Raw genomic sequence first — 13878 nt, forward strand, 5'->3', positions numbered from 1 at the left:
TCCACCGCGGTACGCAGTGTGTGCGCGCCGACTAGGAAACACTGATGATGCGATAAATTCGGTCTTCAAAAAAGCGGTCATTTTGTAGCGGAGTAGAATAGAACAGTTTCTTTCGCACCACAGGGGGAATGATGCTGGAGGCCTGCAGAAAAAAGCTCAGGGAAACAGCTTAACGGAGCCGCAAGCCCCACGTTGGCAGGTGCACAGCGCATTGAAAACCTGTGAAAGACACTCTTATACTATAACACACTCATCTAGAGCATACAGCCAGACCAACACTATAGCAATTGCGGGCAAAAAACTGCGAGACCAAGATCTCCAAAATAACAGAGAAATAGGACGCACGGTTTACAAAAGGGGTTACGAGCAGCAGGGATTGTATTGTAGAAGCTATCACAAGCATACAAAGCGATCCAGGTAACAACTGAATTGCATAACATGTGAGGAGGTGGGATTGCTCAATTGTTTTATTTACAGAATTCTGGTTTTGGGATTTTTAAATAAGAAGAAAAAATGAAGGTAACAACAAGGGAAGGAGAAAAACGTGATACATGTAAACGGTAATTTGAACCTAAGAAAATTGAATTTTTTTGTTAGGACTAGATATCTTAGTTGACTGGTAAATGTTCTAATGGAGACATTAAAGTCGACCTGAGATTGTTTAGGACTATAATGCTTTGATATGATAACACTTGTGTTTCATAATTGGTTCTGTTTCTGGCAGTATGCCAATCTGAATGCCTTAAGGAATAGTACAATCCGTCGGGTTGGTTGTATACGATCTGTGTCTTATTTTATGGATAATTTGCAGCAGCTTAAAGTAATAAACCTGGTTTTCTTGAAGCATGCACTACGGACCGAAAAGTGCAGCCGTTCGCAGGTCAGTGATGCAGCTTTTGTAATTAACGTAAATCCTTAGAATTCTTTTCAGCAAAGTAATTATTTTTCTATAAGTTTAACTTGTTGTAGTTCCGCATCAAAATGCACCATAGCATAACTTCCCATTGCTAAGTAATGTATTTTTACACATCACGTGGTTCCCAAACAAATTTTGTTCTTATACGTTATTGAAACGAACACTGCGTATATGTTGTATATACTACTAATCAGAATAGGAAATTAGGGGCTCGTTGAAAATAACACAGAAATAAGAGTTGGCAGTCAAGACAACCTCGGAAAGCAAAGGGGAGGATGTGGTGCGTCATTGAAACAGATAAAAAATTTGGAAAGAAAGAAAGTGGAGAAAAAATTCCCGCCAGGTGGGATCCGAACCCACGAGCTTCAGATTACCGGTCTGGTGCGATAACCACTACGCTACCAGCGGGGCGATTTTCCCTCCACTTTCTAGGGTATTTATGTTTAGGCATTTTTGTTTCGTGTGCTTGGCGGTGGTAGCCTACGCCACTCGGACTACTCGGGGTGAAGGGGACCTCCTTTTTAACCCGCAGGCCGTGACTCGAGTGTCTACGACATGTCGCGAGTGGTCGACCAGCGTTGAACCCTCTTAAGCTTCCTATGGCACCAAGACTGCCAGAACAGAGGCCCTCGCTATGCATGTAGCGAATCAGAATAGGAAATGAGGGGCTCGTTGAAAATAACACAGAAGTAAGAGTGGGCAGTCAAGAAAACCTCGGAAAGCAAAGGGGTGGATGCGGTACGTCATTGAAACAGATCAAGAATTTGGAAAGAAAGAAACAAAATGGAGAAAAATGCCCGCCAGGTGGGGTCCGAACCCACAACCTCCAGAATTCCGATCTGGTGCGATAACCACTACGCTACCGGCGGGGCGATTTTTCCCTCCACTTTCTAGGGTATTTATGTTTAGGTATTTTTGTTTCCTGTGCTTGGGGGCGGTAGCCAGCGCCACTCGGACTACTCGGGGTGAAGGGGACCTTCTTTTTAACACGCGGGCCATGACTCGAGTGTCCACTACATATCTACGTATCTACGTCTACGACATTTTTTCTCCACTTTCTTTCTTTCTTTCCAAATTCTTTATCTGTTTCAATGACGTACCACATCCTCCCCTTTGCTTTCCGAGGTTTTCTTGACTGCCAACTCTTATTTCTGTGTTATTTTCAACGAGCCCCTCATTTCCTATTCTGATTCGCTACATGCATAGCGAGGGCCTCTGTTCTGGCAGTCTTGGTGCAATAGGAAGCTTAAAGGAGCCATGAAGAGAAAATGCAAGTTGGTTTTATTCGAAAGATTTCGTGTTTTATAGTGCCCCCAGCGCTTGTCCGGATACAAACGGTGCTTTATTCACTGAGAAATTAAACAATTTAGGTTAAAATTTTGATTTTCCCGCTCAATCGTGCGTTTTCGTGGTCCCAAATGACATCACAGGAACCGCCCGCTCTGCAGCCTAGAGTACCTTCATTCACGCACCCGCCGTACAGGGTAGAGACACGTATACGCTGGCGCCGCCATTTTCGGTTGCTCGCTCGCCGCCGACGTAAGTCATTGTGTCAAAACCGCGCTAAAATTATCGCCGCAACGCGGTTTACTGAAGAAGTTTGAATCATATTGTCTGTTTCGCGTTGCTAGGTCTCGTGGGAAATGAAAAGAATAACGCGTTGAGCCCGTTGGCCCAATTGCGGCGGCACGGGACCGTTCAAAGATTTTCTCCACCCTGTACAGCGGTGTTAGTTTGTTCCCGCGTTTCTTTACGTTCCGTAACCTAGATGGCGCCACCATACCGTGGCAAGCGTTTGGTTTGTTTTTGCCCGCATTTAAACCTGGCTTGTTTTTGTTCTGGGAGAAAATATTCGTTCCCTGAAACAGTGCTCGCTCGACAAATGGGATCACGTAAGACACCGTTGCTTGCGTCAATCGGCCAGTGTCGTCTGAGACAACCCCAAGCCCCGTAGTGCTGTGCAGCTAAATCAAGCATGCTGTGCGCAGTACGAACAGCAGAACGCATCAGTACTTCTATGTTTACATGTGCTTTCGTAACTTCCACTGTTTCTTATTGCTTTGTAAAGAATGTGCCCTAAATTTAAGCGCAAATCGCTCGTTCGTCTAGTTTGTAAGCTCTACCTAATTTGCGTCTGCTTCTGCTAGCCTCCGCCAATCGCAGAGCTTAGCTCATGTGACATCATAGGTTTTGTTGCGGGAAATGAGCTGGTGGGTCGCATGACCATTCCCGTTTTTCCTAATTATGTAGCTTATTTGAGCGAAGTTTACGTTAAAAGTGGTGTCAGTATGATTCTAACGAGACAATCTTTTGAATGAACCAAACTTGTGTGTTCTCTTCATGGCTCCTTTAAGATGGTTCAACGCTGGTCGACCACTCGCGACATGTCGTAGACACTCGAGTAACGGCCCGCGGGTTAAAAAGAAGGTCCCCTTCACCCCGAGTATTCCGAGTGGCGCTGGCTACCACCCCCGAGCACAGGAAACAAAAATACCTAAACATAAATACCCCAGAAAGTGGAGGGGAAAATCGCCCCGCCGGTAGCGTAGTTGTTATCGCACCAGACCGGTATTCTGGAGGTCGCGGGTTCGGATCCCACCTGGCGGGCATTTTTTCTCCACTTTCTTTCTTTCCTTCCAAATTCTTTGTCTGTTTCAATGAGGTACCACATCCTCCCCTTTGCTTTCCGAGGTTTTCTTGAGGAGGGTCATAGCGTGGCGTAGCATAGAAAAGCATAAGGGTGTAATGCAGCGTTTCTTTAACCACAGTGGCATGAGCTGCGCGATTCGGTACAGTATTCCATTAGTTCAGGCCTGTTCATTGCTTAAATGTGTAATGTGAGTGTTCCAAGTTATATTTTCGTTACGCCATACCTTTAGAATTTTTGCTCCTTGTCCTGTAGATGGTGGCTCTTTCAAAAGTTATGTTGCCTCTGTTATAAGTTTGATGATTGGTTGAAATGATAGACATTGTATCTTTGCAGAATTAGTTACAGTTCATTTTGCCGAAGCCACAATGAAAGTGATGAAAGATACTGGTCACGTTTTTTGATAGGTCAAATACATTTTTTTATAGGAGCAGGACATTGGTGTCATCTGCATTATTATTAGCTCCGGAGAATGCGGAAAGAAAGTGATGTCAATAACATAAGCGAAAAAGAGTAGGGGTCCCAATTTTGACCCCTGAGTTACACGCACTGAATTGTTAAAAAACGTGACTAGCCTCTCCAAGGCGTAGAAGCTGTTTTCAGGTGTTTTGGTAACTTTCAATCAATGGTTTGGATGCCGGGATCCTTCGGGTGCATTATTACCAAAAATAGGGGGTGCTTAGAACTTTCTGAGAATTTGAGAGCGAAACCTTGGTTGGACCTGCTGTTGATTCCCTGTTGAACTTTATGTTGAACTTTGCGGCCGCCACGTCCCAACTTGACAGCGCCCTGGACAGCGCCCTCTGAAGCTCGTTCCGTTCGGTCGCCATTGCCAGAAGCTCCCTGTGCGCCTGAGTTCATACCTTTACATCTCAAAGCGAATCGCATTGCACGTGCGGCTGCGGCCTACCATCTTCCGGCGTGGCTTGTTTGCTTTTCTTGGCGCACAATCCCCGGTTTGCGCCTTCTGTTCGGTGCGTTGTGCAGCACTGTGTTCGTATTTCTCTCGACCGCCCTTTGTTTCCTTACGTTCCAGCTGAAAATACTCCACTCCTCGCGCTCCTACTTTCAGTGCGATTCTGTGTACCTCACAACAATTTTGTGTACGTCACGCGTTCCATGAAACATAGCGATCAGGGCTTCCGCCGAAGAAACGTCACCTGTGCGAACCCCGAGCAGAGTAATCGGAGCGACAGTACATAGAATAAGGAGGAGAGGACGTTACTTCAGCACGCGCCGCATGTACCCAGCGGGGAAGCGTACCGCCGCCGGGTGCCGTAACGTCGCCTAGCCGAAGCCCGGTCCTGAGTTGTATACGGGCGAGCTTCGCACTCGTCGCGATGCCCCACCCAGAGGAGCAGCAGCGACCACCGAGCCAGTGGGATGTGCCACACAGCAAATTGAAGCGAAATTTGAAATTTGTAATCAGGTAGTATATACGACATATACGCAGTGTTCGTTTCAATGAAGAATAAGCACAAAATACGTTTGGCAACCACGCGATGGGTAAAAATTCTTTACTTAACAATGGGACGCCCGTAGCCCCCAGCGGCGGAATTTTTAGTTCTGTCCCTTTCAAAAGTATTCATTCTGCGGCAGTTTCCAATCGTGACGTAGTTCTGGTCGCGGTGCCTCTCACCAGTGACATGCGCCGAAACCGACGCCCCGAACTACGTGCTGTGTCACATTCGGGTAGTCTGCTTTCAGCATATCAGGAGTCGCACAGAATAGACTCTTGCAGATGGACAAGGCTGAGAGTTTTAATCCTCGTCTACGTCAAATCGTCGGCCAGTAGCTGCGTGCTAGGCTACCAGAGATCCCCTACTTTGTTCGTAAAGCTAAGGCAGGATCTTTCCGGTCGACTGTTTTCGATTTACTCGCGCGTTTTCATTCACTTGGTGCAAGAACTCCGCCAGATAAGGTTAAGGACGTAGCAGTTATACCGAGTAGACTCACAGGACCACCCTGTACACGCGAACGTTCATTGTGATTTGCTGTATATAAGCTGAGTTACAGATGTGAAGTCGCTTTTGCAGCTCTGGGCCTCCTCATTAAAACACCCGTAGCCTCCCCGTATAAGATGGGTCCTGCGTTGGGAGTCAAGTGTCTATCGACTGTGTAGGTAGACACACAACGTCTATGTAAACTGGCCAAGGGAAAATCCCGCGCAACTTTCAATATGGCGTCTATCTCCGCAAGGCGCGGGGCGGTCCCGCGAAGACAAATTCGGAGAATCATTCCAGACGTTGCACTCGTGCTGGGGTAAGTATAGTTCTGCGACGCCTTTTCTTTCATTCGAGGTGATTAGGTGCGCGTAGTGGTGCGGGGTATCGGCGTGGGGAGTAATAATAATAACAGAAAGGAACGGAAACGGATTCACAGACAGCCGCCATTGTCTCTGCCTTGCTTGGCAGGCGGCGATACCGTGGCTTTTACGACACGGCAGGATATATGCGGCCGATCTGTTCAGTGGCCGTATAACAGCCGCAAGATTTGATTTACAGAAGCCGCAGGTCTCCTATAGGGAGAGCGCGATAGAATTGAAGGGGCTGCGAGCGAGGCCAGAGGAAAGGAGGCGAGTAGTACGTGCACCGGCATGAAGGCGTCTTTAGACCGCTTCCCTCCCACTAAGCAAAACGGCCGCGCCATTTACAACCACAAGTGTCTCCGCGTGTTGCGGGTACGACTAGTACCTTTCGAAGAACACTCCGCCTCCGCAACCGTGGCTCTTTGGTCGTGGCACGACGATACGACCTGGAGGGACGCACCATGTCTCAGATGCCGAGAGAATGGCAACAACAAAGCTGCAACGATGAAACAAAGACCCACCCCTGCCTGTACCCATCCTCTGCACGGCCGAGAAGACGTTGTGCCACGGGCGTCGCTAGTTGAGCTTACACGGGCTTCAATGGCGCCGATGAATGATTGAACCCAGCGCGGACAGCTTCAGAAGTGGTCGCTTATATGCTTTGGCTGATAAATATGACGTCGAATCCGCCAGAAGAATAGCTTATGATTTTCGGATGAACCATTCCCCTGAATAACCCGGCTTTCAGGCGGTTGATAGGGGTCGAGTGTAGTCGAATGAGGCAGGAAAGCGAAAGCGAGTGGTTAACAAATGACTACAAATAAAAACATCAAAGGGAAAAATCGACGCGGTACTGGATAGCGTCTGATGAGTAGAAATAAATGAAACTGCGTGCTCAAACCATAGTTTCATTGTTTAAACACCACCTGAAAAGTTTATTTCCCTCGAGCGTCGACAAAGGTCGTCCCCAACAAAGAGTTTACGTCTATAACACGATACATACATTCGGTCGTATCCATAGATCGCGACTAGGCCAAGTTTGTCCAGCGAAATGTCTGTTTGGGGGCTAGAGCGCGCAGAGAACGCGCACAGCGCTGCTCCTCGCAGTGCCTCTGTACTGGTGAAGCGCAGTTAATTTTGATGCATCATTTTCAGACTGCGAGCGCCCTTGCTCTTTTCCTCCTATTTTCCTCTCAGCAACCCTCCCCTCCGAACGAACAATCGATTATTGTGGAAATATCAATGGCTGAGCTAGCCTTCGCTTATCCATTATCTCACTCTACGCTCCCTCCCTTTGGAGCGAACGGGCGATTAGATACTTTCACTGCAGGCGCTGTCTGCGCCCCGAATTGTTTCTCTTTGTTCCCGAAGCATGGTCGGTTGAGTCGCGAAACCGCACGTGGCGAGTGCGTGACCTTGACCGGACGAATCGCTTCCTTGAAGGCCACAGAGACGTTACCACGCGTTTCCTGGGTTGGAGTAATAAGCTTGGCTTAAAATTCTGATCGGTCTTTCTATCGATCCGTATGTGCATGCATGTATGCATGTGTGTATGTGTGCATGTATGTATGTATGCATGTATGCATGTGTGCATGTGTGCATGTATGTATGTATGTATGTATGTATGTATGTATGTATGTATGTATGTATGTATGTATGTATGTATGTATGTATGTATGTATGTATGTATGTATGTATGTATGTATGTATGTATGTATGTATGTATGTATGTATGTATGCAAGTATGTGCGAGAGAGAATAGTCTCTAATGATACTGGTGAGGTCATCTTGGCCAAGGCGCCTAGTTTGCTACACCAGATGTATGAAAAAATGAACTCGATGAAGTGATAATGATAATGACTGTGATGAAAATGATGTGCTCGTTAATAGAGTCACAGGTTCAACACAATGTCGCCGTCACCTGACAATGCACATATCGGACTGTTTGCCTGATTCTTGCTCTTATTTACGCAAATGTCTCATGAGAAAATACCAAAGAACACATTTTCGTCTTTTCTACCAAATTGGCTCTACTTGAAATTCACATTGGAGCATACCTCCCAGTTCATTTATTTCTCTAATTGGCTTTAACAGTCCTGTTTAAAGAGGGATCAAGCCCTGTGCTTCGCAGGAAAGACAATAGAGCTTTTGTCGCTCGAGATGCTCGTTTAGAGTTCTACCAAGGGCCTAGCACGTCACTTAGAGTTAGCCCTCTAGAAAGCGGAAGACCCAAGGACACTAAAAGGGACGTTCTAGCTCCTCTAAACCGCGTACGCTCACATAATACGTGGTTCAAGTCCTCGCGCACGTCACAAAGAGTGCGGAAGGGGGAAGCGGCCTGTTTCATCTTGAATCAAAAATAACTTATAAGCGACATTTAGCCGCATGCGCTGAAGAACCGCTTCATCATGCTTGGGAAGTCCGCCAGGCATCCTGGTGCCATGCGGGTCTATGGAGTGAAGCGGCGCGTTATTTTGCGGCGCAACAGCCCACATAGATCGCTGAAATGTCCAGGCAGCCTTGGACGCAAGGGCAGAAGCATCTTTTCTGGAGAATGATATCGGAATTACTGGCCCGTGCAGATCATGCGCTATCGATGCCGCAGTATCCGCATTGACGTTCCCAGTTATACCGCAGTGGGCAGGAATCCACTGAAGCTCTACATGATGGTGTGCATTTAGAGCTTGTAAGGGCAATGTATGGATGTCGAAAACAAGCTGATCTTTCGGGCACGATTTTAAGCACTGAAGGGCCGCCCGAGAATCCTTGAAGATTGCCCACTGACGTGCTGGTTGCTCGATGATGTAGGCGAAAGCAGCACGCAGAGCGGCAAGTTCGGTGACTATGGATGTCGTCCTGTGGCTAAGCGTTGCGCTGAAGGCGGTACGGGATAACTAAAACCAGATTCCTATAGCCGATGAGCTAGCTGTCACAGATCCATCCGTGTATAGGTGAGTGTGGGCCCTGTATTTTTGGAAGATCAGTTACAAGGCGAAAAACTTTAAGGCAGGGATGGCGATATCCTATTTGCGGGTAATGCCGGGCACTCCAGTTGTAACTTGCAGACGCGGGTACATCCAAGGCGGTTGTAGCGGCGGAGAAGGGGGCTGGTAATGCAGAGGCAGAAGATCTCGCACTTCAGTGGCTGAGCTGAGTGCGAATGAGTGACCTTGCTGCCGTGCTACAAATCGCAGTTGAGCGCGACGGAGCTCCTGCGCGCCAAGAGCATGTGGTGCCAGTCATCGGCACTCCACCATAGTTCCCACAGTGGATGTAGTCTTCGGAACTCCAATGCAAACCCTCAGGACCTGCGCTTGCATACTTTGCAGGACTGTCGCATTTCCTTTTGAGACGGTGAGAACAGGAAGGCTGTAGCGTAACAACCTTACGCACATGACGTCATACAGATGATGAAGAGACGGGACGTTGCATCCGCCGGCGTTACTAGATATCATGCGGGAAATGTTGGCGAAGAACGAAAGCTTGTCTTTTATATAGCGGACGTGTTCTGACTAAGCCAGAGACCTGTCAAATATCCCACCCAAAAACTTGTGGTGTGGAACATAGGGTATAGTGCAGCCTGCAACTGTGAGTCCATAATTTCATATATCACGCTTCGTGAAGGCGATGGCGGCGCACTTGCCAGCTGATATATCTAGGCCTCGGGTTCCTAGAAACGCCGCAATGGAATTGATTGCCCGTTGCAGTCTCGCACGCGGTACCCGCCTGTTGCGTCCAGAACTCCATATGCAGATGTCATCCGCGTACAAGGATATTTCCAATGACTGCGGTAAGCACTTCTCTATGCCAATCATAGTGATGTTGAAGAGCGTTAGACTGAGGACGCCACCTTGAGGAACACCACGGGTCACTCTGTATAGCGGTGTGTCACCGCTATCCACTGACATGTAGATGCATCTATCGGTTAAATAGTCCGAGATCCATGCATACATGCGACTCCGAAGGCCCGAAGGCCTCATGGCCGAGCATATAGCTTTATGGTGGTCGCAGTCGTACGCTGATTTGTTATCAAGAAACGCAGCGATTGTAACGTTGCGCTGTGGTTTGGCTTGTTTTATGCTGTTAGCAAGGGCTATGTCATTATCAATGCTACTACGTCCCTTGCGGAAGCTAGACATCTGTGGCGGGTATGCGTTGGGAGTGGTCAGGTCCCAGTCCAGGCGACGGAGCACCATTTTTTCCATAAGCTTGCCGACGCAGCTCAGGAGGGCAATAGGACGGTAGGACTCGATGGAAGTCGGTATTTTGCCTGGCTTCAGTACAGCCACAATACGCCCGTGCTTCGATTTTTGCTCTAGGTGGCCAGTTTCCCAAGACTTCTTTCCCTTTTCGCCCAAATGGGAAAGGGCTGTGTAGCTGAAATTGTCCGGACCAGGCGACGTAGCTTTCTTGACAGAGGTCAGCGCAGCGAAGAGTTCTGCCATTGAAAACGGTCCATCCATTGGTGATATTATGGCTAGGGCAGGCGCACTTGCGCGGGACGAGGGTCTTATGTTTGATGCCGGCGAAGAGGTAATTTTTCTGCAGAAGGCGTTTGTAGCGTCCATGTCACTGATGTTTGTGCTCAGCGAAACAGAGTTGAAGGGGTAAAGTTGTGTCGGTGGTGCCCAGATACGTCGAACCAGGCGCCATATTCCCGGGAGTGGCTTCCTGGGGTCCAACTTAGAGCAAAAAGAGGTCCACTCGCGCTTGGCCAACTTGTTCATGTGCCTCTGAATGGCCTTCTGTGCTCTTCTAGCATCTAGGATATCTTCCGTTGATTGCGTCCGGCGCGATCTTCTTTCGGCTCTCCGACGCACTGCACGAAGTCTTTCAAACTCTGCATCGGCGGTAGTATACCTTCTCTGTAACCTCGAATACTTAGTGTAGGCAGTCCTGGCGATACAACTGTTTGTACTAAGTCGTCATAGGATGACGAACACTCCACTTTCTCCTCCACTGTGGATTGGAAAGACGCCCAGTCAGAGCAACGCAGTGTCCGTTGAGAACGAGTGCCCTGTAAGCCATCCACAATGACGTAAGCCGGAACGTGATCGCTGCCTTGCGATTCAATGTCCGATATCCAACTCGTTCTAGATAGCAGTTGCGATGGCGCAATGGTGACGTCAAGGGCGCTTGACACGGTTACACGGAAAAACATTGGTACTCCAGTATACAAACATGTACCGTTGAGCACAGTAAAAAAGCCGCCGCCCTTTAGCCGTCAATTTTCTTCCTCCCCATGACGGGTGGTGGTCGTTAAAATCACCCGTCAGAATGTGGGGTGCTGGGGTAGCATTAATAATGCCTTCAAGTCGATGTAGGTCCAGTGCGACACGAGGGGGTATATAGGCAGCAATAATAGTGAAGGACAAGCCACCGCCTCGCACTGTAGCTGCCACATATTCGTTTGATGCATCGGGTGGAATGCTATGTTTTGTGATGGCCAGGTCGTTACGCAAAGCTAGGAGGACCCTTGTTAACGCCACTCCAGTTGACGATCGTAAGACCGTGTAGGCGGAGAGACGAATATCTTTGGATAATCGCGACTCCGAGATGGCGATCACCAGGAAGTGATGCTTTTTCACGAACCGGCGGAAATCAGACAGACGCTGCCGGAGTCTACAAGCATTCCACAAAATATTGTTGCATTATTTCGAATTTCCTGCAGTTTTAACGGTGCGGCCGCGCGAGATTACTGTTGTATGTATGTATGTATGTATGTATGTATGTATGTATGTATGTATGTATGTATGTATGTATGTATGTATGTATGTATGTATGTATGTATGTATGTATGTATGTATGTATGTATGTATGTATGCGTATGTAGAATGCATGCATGCATGCGTGCATGGATGTTGGTCTCTAACTCTATTCACCCGCCTGGCAAAAGCACACCTGAAACAGTGGTTGACCGTATGGTGATTCAAAAGTTGGTTATAAAAAATAGCTACAGCGCCATTAGAAACAAGGACAAAGAAAGATCGCGGGACGAGCGCTGACTCTCACCAGAATTTAATAAGAGAAACCTTGCACCTTTTGTACGCTGTTTACACCAGTAGAAAAATAGAACCACAACAATGATGAATAAAAATAACCCCTGATCGAAAACCACCATATCAAGACGTGTTCATGCACTTGGCACTATCTGCACAGACACAAAGTTAAATCATACCCGATGTATAGCTCGGGTTGGAAAGGGAATCTATCCCCTTTTCGGACAACGGGATTGGTGCCCGGCTTACACATTTACCACCCTGCCTTTCAATTTCACGTGTTTCAATGATTTCACGCGTAGTTTGGCTTCCGCTTCTTCTAATCCCCTCACGCATGTCAAACTGAGGTTTGCACCCTCAAGATTTGCAATGCAAGGCTAAGAAGCCGCCACTCTTTTTTTTCGTTATTATCGTGCTCCCTCAATCGGTCAGTAAGGCCGCGTTCAGACTATACGTGCGCTACGTACACATCGTTCGTACGGATCGTGAGCGTAAACGCAAAAAACACAATGAGTTTGTTCGGACTATCGCTGCATTGAGCGTAAAGTAGGCAACGTTTGCTGCCAGCAGGGGCGCAAGTGTTGGAGGGTCCGCAACTTTTACGACAAGCTGAGATGCGACTGTTACGGCGGAGCTAATGGGCGGAGCAGTTTCGGTTTTCACTTTCCGGTCGCGGGCCTTCCGGCCACCTCAGATGATTTTTCATCCAGTGACCGCCATCGCAGGCATCCGCCGATGCATCGTTGTAGAACAACGCGGTATCGCGAGTCCTTATCTTCGCAAGAAGATTGTGGAAATCTCCGTCCACGGCTCTATCGAGGAAGATTTGAAAAACCCACAAAATCCGCGACGTCTGCATCTGTGTCCGCTAGCACGTAGACGATGATAAGCTCATTTTTGGCTTGAAGAGCCTCGACCGCCGCTAACAGCCGCTTGCTGGTCGGCGCCATGATGAAAAATGCGAAACGCAGCTGCCCCAGAGCGGTGATTGGCTGGTCGTAAGGTGCGCATCTTACCGAAGGGCTCAATGTGAACATAGTCGGTTGCTAGATGCGTATACAGAAGTTCGAGCAGTTGCGCTGATTGCGATAAATACGCCACTTACGGCGAATGCGACTGTAGTCTGAACGCACGGCGAATGCGACTGTAGTCTGAACGCGGCCTGAGGCATCTGCGAGTTTAACCGACGTAAACTGACACACATTTCTTCAGGGCAACGGGGTAAACCACACGCTCCACACATGGGACGTACTGTACACGATGCTTTACGTGGCACCCAAGGTTTTTCGCACAGGTATTTGTAGTGTCTTTGGCTTTCGGCGCACGTTAAAGATATACAGGTGGTCAAAATTTATCCCGAGCTCTCCACTACGGCGTTCCTCATCGCGTTAAACTCCACAATCAATCAATCAATCAATCAATCAATCAATCAATCAATCAATCAATCAATCAATCAATCAATCAATCAATCAATCAATCAATCAATCAATCAATCAATCAATCAATCAATCGCGCCCATTTCGTCATATTTAGAGTTCCTCGAAAACCGCCTTAAGGCCTGAATACATGGAGCGAACTTTCACGACGAAGTTCGCCCGACGGAAAATCCGCTGCGGCACAGCGCCGAGTGTTCGTCGGGCTGCGCTACACCAGCTACACGGGGCGAAGGCACAGCGTCCGCCGCAGCCTCGCCGCTGGGTCGCTGTTAGCGTGGCTAGATGAAGCAAATGCAGCGAAATAAAGTGCATCACAAACAAAAAGCTCTCGATACCACTACAACTTTTTGTAAAATTATGAAAAATTTCAAAAAAGCTTAAAATTATTGTTTAAAAATAGTTTCTAATCTTGTTGTTGTGTTGCCGATATGCATGTGCCGCCGCAGTTGAAAGAAAGCGGCGATCTGAATGTGGTCTGGCTACAGAGGGCAAAAATCGTCTACACTTCATCGTCTGCTCCAGCTACGCGGGAAGCTTTCGTCACTACCTCCGCTGAATGGTTACGGTCATTA

General features: G+C 48.0%; 1 non-coding gene across 1 annotated transcript; it reads right to left on the reverse strand.

Annotated features, from left to right (window-relative positions):
* Window positions 1-1712: 1712 nt before the first annotated feature.
* Window positions 1713-1785, reverse strand: Trnas-gga (transfer RNA serine (anticodon GGA)). Its single transcript has one exon. It is a non-coding gene; the product is annotated as a tRNA-Ser (tRNA).
* Window positions 1786-13878: the final 12093 nt, after the last annotated feature.

The sequence above is a fragment of the Haemaphysalis longicornis genome, unplaced genomic scaffold (genome assembly GCF_048455015.1).
Source record: "Haemaphysalis longicornis isolate Haplotype H1 unplaced genomic scaffold, Haemaphysalis longicornis Haplotype H1 scaffold_1, whole genome shotgun sequence".
Lineage (NCBI taxonomy): Eukaryota > Metazoa > Arthropoda > Arachnida > Ixodida > Ixodidae > Haemaphysalis > Haemaphysalis longicornis.